Genomic DNA, 8,783 nt, shown 5'->3' with positions numbered 1-8,783 from the left:
ATGATTGATTGTAAATTAATTATTATTCTAGCTAGCCTGTATAAAAGACACAAAACCCCTGATATTTTGCTTACGAGCTGTTAGCCTAGACTGGGCAGGTTCTATGCTATTCTCACCTATATTCAGACAATATTCCTCTTGTTATTTGCTGTTTGAGTCTTGCCCAGGCTGCTTCTGCTCCACTCGCCTGTCCTCAGGGTCTACTTCTCCTGGTCATGTTCTCATGATCCTTCTGTCTTCTCTTTCCTTCTTTCCCTGGCCTCTCCTGGGATATTCACTCAATCCTCAAGTCTCACCTTCCTCTATTGTCCAATCACAGGCTCTAGCCTTTTATTAACCAAGCAACATTATATCGTTGAACAAGGTTTACACAATAAAAGCCAGTGTACATAAAAATGCACTTGTCTGCAACCAGATCTTGGGGTTCACAATTTAACATTTGTATACATAATCCCCAACAAATCCCCAACAATTGATCATAGGATGGATAAGAATGTTTTTGAAGACTCTACCTAAAGGAGCTGATAAAACTGTTGTAAAGGTAATGAGTCTAGGAACCAGAAAAGTAACACAAAGAATGAAAATTATTTAGGGCAGAAGTCAATGCTAAATAAAAAGAAACCAAATTAAGGCCCTGATGCCTCCTCTAGTGAGACTTTGATGTCTGCTTATCAAAGTGAGATTTTTTTTTTGTTGTTAGCAGTTAAAAGTGCAGATCTCTTTTTCATTGGTGTCTAGGTTCATAGCTGTGGTTTGTCATGAGGGGGATTTGGCTTTTACATCAAATGGTTTCAACTGGTTTGACACACTTTCATGTTCCAGACAACAACTCAGCCATTGTTATTTTGTTATTAGCCAGAGGCTCCATTACTATAATGAATACCTTAGAGAAATTATCTAGAAAGAAAACCTTATTTTGGCTCATACCTTCAGAGATTTTGGTTTATGGTTAGCTGGCTCTGTTGCTTTTAGAACTATAGTAAGGTAGGCACATCTTGGTGGAAGGACATGGTGGCAGAAGATTTCTCACCTCTAGCAGTTAGGAAACAGAGATAAATTAGGAAGGAAAAAAGGGCAGGATGTATTTTTTAAGGCACATATCCCATGTGATCCACTCCCACCACATAGGTCCCAATTCCAGAGTTTTACCACCTTACAATAGTCTACTTGAAATTTGAAACTGCTAGTGAAAAAGACAATGAATTAGTCAGTATCATGTTAATATGTCTCTGGAAATATTGTCAGAGACATACCCAGGGGTGTACTTTATTAGTATTTAGATGTTTCCAACCATTCAATATTAACTACTACAGTTACCATCTGACCCATGTCTCATGATAGTCTGCAGCAAACTAACAGTACATTTCTTAGTTAGATAGCTTATGTGATTGGTGATTCTCTTCTGACTTTTCTTGGGGCAGATGAACAAACATCTGTTCACTTTAGTATGGTACTGCTAACAGATTAAAGAAACAATCCCACCCAATTCTACCTTAGAAAGCCAGTGACCTTACTGGGGTTACTTACAGGAGTGTGGATGACCCAAAGGTGGACGTACCATGGAAAAACCCACCCCAGCCTAGTGATGACTCATGAAAGCTGAATCCCTGGCACAATCTCTGTAAGACATGTAGACAACTTGTCTTCTGAGAGTCTCCTTTCCCCAGCAATTGTCACTGCTTGTATAACCTTTGTGTGTGTGTCTCTCTCTCTGTGTGTGTGTGTGTCTGTGTGTGTGTGTCTATGTGTCTGTGTGTGATCTTGTAAGTCTCAGGAACTTCCTGGTGCTTGTATTGTTTGCTTACTGTGAAGTCTTAGTAAGTCTCCCTCTTCCTTCATGAAGGAATATTTTCATTCTTAGGCAATAGCATATACAACACTGATAAAAGCAACTAGTGCTGGCCAGGTTTATTCATATATTCTCTCAATTTCTACCTGTCAGGGAATTTCTTTAGGGCCATAGTTTATACAAAAAGTCAGGTGCTTCTGTGGGTTCCTACATTTCAGGGAACTGTATTCTTGATGTATTATCTGGCAGGAATGAAGATATTCTAAGGAAACATTTGTGCTTTCCTCCATCCAGCTACCAGACTGTTAGGCAATGCACTTCTAGGAATTAGAATTTCATAAGGAATCTCATGCTGGAAAAAGAAAAAGACCTGGGCTCTGGAAAGAGAGAGAGAAAGAGAAAGAGAGAGAGAGAGAGAGAGAGAGAGAGAGAGAGAGAGAATATTTCCTAGACCATCTTGCAAGAGAGACTAGAATGGAGATAATGATGGGACTGGACTTAATCATACCTTTTATACTTTACTTATAACTAAAGCTCATACTAGGACCCCCATATGGACATGGTGGGAACCACGGGGCCCATTTTTTCCTCTTCTATTAGAGACCATATTGAATGAATCTCCTTTTTTTACTTTTAATTGTTAATTTGTGTTTTTAGTTGGCTTATGGAGGGTAGGTAGCTGAGTCTACCTTATCAGGGCTGCCATACTCAGGCTCTGACCTGGCTCTGGTAACATTCAGTCACATGCATTAATCAACCTACGCCTACACAATCCAAGATATGTCTAATACCAGAGAACAGCAGAGTACAGATAGTAAATGTAGAGTTTATGGGGGCATATTAGTAAATACTTAAAATTTGGCTCATTCACCAAGCATGTAAAATGACATTTATAAATAGTATTGTTCTATGCTAAAAGACAATTTTTTTTAACACACTATCTGGACATAGTAAGTGCTTACTAACTATGAACCTTACATTAAACACAATTGTATGTGACACTGCATATTAGTCATTGGCAAACTTAGTCAAGTTTCTGTGCCAGACTTTGTGATCTGCTAAAAGGAAACTGGCATCATTGTTGGCAAAGTTATTTGCCAGAAAGAATATTTTTTTTTAAAGACCACAAATGCTACATATCTCTATCCTTGAGAAAATTTGTTTTTTATTTGAATATGAGGCAAATGTCTAAACAATAGAAATGGTAATGTGGATTAAAAAAAGAAACCTTTGATTTACAATGGGACAGACTTCCTTGCTTGTCTTCCTGGGAATGAGGATTACTTAATTGCTTTCCCCTTAATTTTCAAAAAATATAGTTTATAATTTTTTAAATGGTAAATGACTAATTTGATAAACCTCTCAAGATATCTTTCAGTGAATGCCACTATGAGTGAAAGTAAAGCAGCAATTGTTTCTAGACAATTCTGGAAGGGAATGTGACAACAAGAAGCCTCAGACTTCACATCTTAAATCCAGCATCAGTAAGAGCATTCACAGATTATATAAAGTTCCTTAAAGACACATTGTAGGATTCTAGGAACAATTAGCTAAAATACTGCTTAATAGAATCATGATAATAATGTGTCAGGGAACCAGAAAGACTAGATAGACAGGGCTTAGAGACTACTGAGGATGGGCCCTCCTCCCTTACAATCACCTTTGCTACCCCTTAATGTAAGAATTATCAAATATGAGTCTTTTCTGTAAAATTCTACAAAACTTGTATTTATGAAATGGGATTAAAATATTTTATTTCCCCTATCTTGTAAGACATTTATGAAACTGTTTTAATCTTCCCCAGCCAGTAAAACCTTTGTTTACACAAAGGCCTACTGCTCTGTTCTAGGATTTGATGGCCTGCAGCAGTGACGGCTTATCCTTTCCTTTTATTTCCTGTGTACCTGATTCTTGTCAGATTCATCAACTGAATAAGAGTGTGACATCTGACACGAACTTATGGGGAAAACACAAATTCAACCCCTGAGTTAGAATAAAAATCAAATGTACTTCCTGTCTCATTGTGTTTTGGTCTTCTGAGCACACACAGCCTCTTGATCAAGAATGAAGTCTGCCTTGTCTAGATATTTCAATTGGAGCAGCGGTCTCTTTCTTTCCAACCCCCATTTATTTTTAACATTGAAGATTTAAGATATCATATAAAAAGGTGGAAGTATCAGGGAGTAGATGAGGCTGGTACATTAAGTGAGAGCTACTTCCTCTCAGTAAGAGGAATAGAATTTGAGTTCTTAATTTGAGAATCTGGCTTTGGGTGAGACAAGATATTATAAGTCACCTGCAACATGACAAACTAATGTCTTCCCTGTATGAGTTAATTCACCTGTACCTGTCAATCTCCTGAGCCTAGAGATCACATTCCAGGAAGAGTGACTCACTTGAAAAATTATTAGCTCCTTTATGAGCTGATAGACAACCCAGGAGCTCCACCCTTGATGTAGTACCATGCATATATTTACTGCTTGGCCTTACCCACGTTTTGGACTTCTAACTACATATCTTCACTTCTCTTTTATCCCTTTTATTTATTTGTTTATTTATTTATTTACATCTGAAATGTAAATAAATAAAATATCCAATAAAAAATAAAAATGCAAGCCTACAAGTGTTTGCTGCTCATTACTTGTTCTTTACTTTTGCTCAGGTAAAGGCTTCATGGGTAAAGTAGTAACCAGATTAATAAATACATCTTCTCAATCAGCTAAAAGCATTTCAGAAACTGAATTTCAAAGTTACTTTAAAAGTATTGAATTATCTACTTTCATCTCTGAATTTTAACACATTTGATGAAAAATTAAGAATGTACTTCACTCTTACCTCCTTACTAAATATGATAAAAATAAACATACTGATATCTTTGAAATGATTTTGACTTATTTATAAATGATCCTAGATTGTTATAATACTTCTCATTTAGAAAAAGTTTTAAAACTCTTTCATATGATTTTTACTTGCAAGAGAAATTGCATGGCTTCTGGATTGTAACATACTCTTTGCTGTGCACTCTGAGAATCATCCTTGTTTAAATCACATAAGCAGGGGATAGAAGGATTGTTCAGTGGTTAAGACTGCTTGCTGCTCTTTCAGAGGGTCTGAATTCAATTACTAGAAACCATGTTGGGCACCCCACACTCAACTGCAACTCCAGCTCCAGGGTATCTGATGTCTTCTGGTCTCCATGGCCCCTGCATTTAAATGTTCATGCACATACACACATACATATATGTCCTGGCCAGCAGGGCATTAAACAGGGGTCCAGGGAGGTCACCTGAAAGAGAGCAGAGGGGGTGGGGAACAGGCAAAGACACAAAGAATCATGGCTTGTCTATAGGCTGATCAAACTATAAGTTTTACTTTTTCACACAGGGGTTATATACACAAAAAGGCGGGATGTGGGGAATGGGAGCATAGATGTTCAGGGGGAGTACAGATATCTTCCAGAACAGAGTGTCAGCTAGGTGAAGGTTCAGGGGACAGGTCACTATGATGCTCTCTATGATTCACTTGTCCTTATCTAAGTTGGTACTATCTACCAAGGCTACCTATCTACAAGGTCTATGACTATTCAGCCAGGCAATTTCCACCAAAGCTGCTTGTTTACAATAGCTTCTAGCCATCTGTTTCAGTGTTTTTCCACAGAGACTCAAGACTTTGTGTTAGCATGCGTGTATGTCAGGCCTATTGCTGTTATTAGGCCTATGGCTGATTCCAGGCCTTCAGTGTATAAGCAAGGCCACCCCTAACACATATAATTTTTAAAATCTTTAAATCACAGCCATATGGATATTGGAATACTAAAGAAAATGTGTCTAAAATTGCAAGCAATAAGATCATGCATTGTCTAGAATGCCCAAAACAAGCTCAAAAGCTTCCTAATTCACTCATGTGCAAGACTTGTTAAGGAACATGTATTTACTATGACAAATACAAGTGTTTTGGTGTTGTGAGGATGAGTAACAATAGTGAAATGTATTGATGTGACTGTATGACTGGGCTCACTGCTATAGTACCTTAGAAAGCTTGCTTCTGAGGGAGTCAAGTGTCCTAGGGAGTAGCCTGAACTAAGGTATCGTGAGGATTTAGAGGCTGTAAAATTATCCCAAGTTTCTTTAAGCAGTAATTGGTCTCTGTTGGGGGCCGACTTTTAGCAGAAAGCGGCTATCAGCTTTGCAGCCATCTTGAGCCATATACCCTGACATGAGATTTGGATTACAATAGCCTACAACAGCTGAGCACACTCCGATAATCTTGGTTTAGATACCTTGAGATTAAAGGTGTGTGAGATTAAAGGTATGTGAGATTAAAGGTGTGTGACTTAAGAGTATGACTTAGAAGTATAGAGATCAGAGTTAGAGACAAGACCTAAGGGCATGATTAAAGGTGTAACTTAGAGGCGTGGCTTAGAAGTAAGACATATAAAAGGCAGAGGCAGACAGTAAAGATTCAGACTATAGAGGGAGAATCAGGCAGGAGACACTCAGAGGAAGAGAGACTGAAGAATAAACGGGATTGAATCACACCCTGTCTAGTCTCCATTCTTTGAGTCTGCCCTCACCCTCGCTCTTGCTGAACCCGGACCCACAGACCGGAGCAGCAGCTTGGGCCGGGATACAGTGGCCGCCCAAACGTGGGTTGGCCCGGGCCTCAACATTTTGCCTGGGCTGCAACATTTATTTTGGCCGCCCCAATGTGGGGCTAGTGTGGAGCCCAACAGGTCTCTATCTGTTGTCAACACATGAAGTATAAGTGTTTGAGATGATGTCAGTGTAGGGAGTGGATAAAAGGATCTTAAAGCCAGTAGTAGAAGTGTTAGAATTACATTCAGGATGCTGGAGATTTGGGAAGATGATGACCTATGTGCTAGTTTCAATAGGAAGACCCCTATGGGTTCATATATTTGAATACGTGGTCATTAGGGAGCAACACTATTTGACAGGGATTAGGAGGTGTGACCTTGTTGGATTGTGTCACTGGGGTAGGCTTCAGTCAGGTCCAGTGGTACCCTCTCTTTCTGCTGTCTGTGGATCTGGATGTAGAACTCTCTGCTCCTTTTCAAGTACTATGTCTGCCTGTGTGCATTGCTGATAGTGGGATAAACCTCTGAGACTGTAAGAAAGCCCCAATTAAATGCTTTCCTTATTAAGAGTTGCCATGGTCGTGGTGTCTCCCCACAGCAATAGAACACTATTTAAGGTGCCCATATATTATTTTGGATAACCCTACACACTATTCAATCAACATTCAATCCCCATAAACTGCTGCACTGAACTATGAAACCCTTCTTAGGGGAGTTTTAAGTAAGTGTGTCAGGATTAGATTTGCATTTTAAAATCTCACTGCAAAGGAAATGTTAGAACAAAGAGGCAGAAAAAGCCTGTGATGATGATATGAATTCAAGAGTTAAAGAGGTGCTGTGAAATAATTCAAAGAACTTCTGAAGCAGGAAGGATAGGCCCGTGGGTGGTGAGCAGAAAACTCAGGATGTCAGGAGAAAATTGAAGAGACAAAAGGCCAAAAAAAAAAAAAAAAAAAAAAAAAAAAGTTCCTACACTTTGATAGGCAGTTCACATTTGGAGCCTGACTCCTAGTGAGCCACGATGTTGTATATATATCTGGATTCTAACCCTTAATGACACACAGTGCCCTACATGGCTACTCTCAAGGAAAACAGCTTGTATTGTAAGTTGCCATTTAAAAAAGGGAAAACAAGAGATCTACCGGTTGTCTTGGATAACACAGTAATCCCATATGAAAAAGACTAAATATCATCACTTCAGTTGCTATAAAAGACCTTTCCCATCCTCTCTAGTGACATAGTTTCCTTCTGGGAACTCACCCTCTATTCCATTGCCGTGAATCTTTATAAATTCATTTTGTCTTTTTGTGGTTTTGCTAAATTCTTTGTACCTGTTCATGTACTGAACCTTCCACATGACTCTTCACATGGCAGAAATGATGGGGCATGTCGTTGAGATAGAAAATTTGTGGAGAGGGAGGGAGTTATGAAAAGTGGGAAGGAAGTTGGGGAGGAAAGAATTTTAGGCACCTGAGGAAAATCTAAGTGAAATATAAGTCAGGAGTTAGGTAGACAGTCAATCTGTGGCTTGGCAGGACAGCCTGTTGGAGACAACCTGTGGCTGGGAAGGTCATAAGACCTTATGAAATAGGAGACAGGGAACTAAGATAGTTTGGGGCTGGTCTTAACAAGACCTTGGCTTTGGACAAACACTCATGATATCAGCTCCAGATGGCCCACAGATCCCTTTGGTTGATAATCTTTTTGTAACTATATTGGTTTATGATAGAGCCCCATAACAGGGAAGAAATCTCTCATTTTTGCCAAAAGAAGACAAGTTATTCTTTACACATTACTATGCTATTGTTCTGTAACTATTTAAAAGTGAAGAGCAGAATTCTTTCTTGGAACCAAAATGTCTCATTATTGTAACTGCAGGCTTTTCCACCCATGTCCCAGTTCTCGGATAGCGACTTGGAGGTTTGTTTGTTTGTTTGTTTGTTTATTTATTTATGAATAAATGCCTAGGCCATAAGCTAGGTTGGTTCCTCAACTAGCTTGTAACTTATATTAACCCATTTATATTTTTATTTGTCTGCCATATGGCTTGTTACTGCTCCTCAGTTTCATACAACCAACTTCCTTTGAGTCCAGGCAGGGAATTCTTTCCCATGCCTTACTTACTGTTCCCCAGAGTTCTGCTCTTTCTGCTTGATGTCCCACCTTCTAATCGCCTCAGCTTACTGAACATCAGCTTTTTATTGACAGATGATACTTCCTCACAGATAAACTATTACATGTTTATCTTTGAAAACATCTATAGGAAGCTAAATGAAGCTTATTTCTATAATTAACTAAACTAGTAATTAGTAAGATCATGTTTGTTTGACTGTTAACTTGTGTTTCTTAATTATCTCAGTTTGCAATAGCAACTTTTTTATTAATCATTTTATTCATTTA

Source organism: Arvicanthis niloticus, chromosome 8 (genome assembly GCF_011762505.2).
Source record: "Arvicanthis niloticus isolate mArvNil1 chromosome 8, mArvNil1.pat.X, whole genome shotgun sequence".
Lineage (NCBI taxonomy): Eukaryota > Metazoa > Chordata > Mammalia > Rodentia > Muridae > Arvicanthis > Arvicanthis niloticus.
This window is presented reverse-complemented; position numbering follows the sequence as displayed.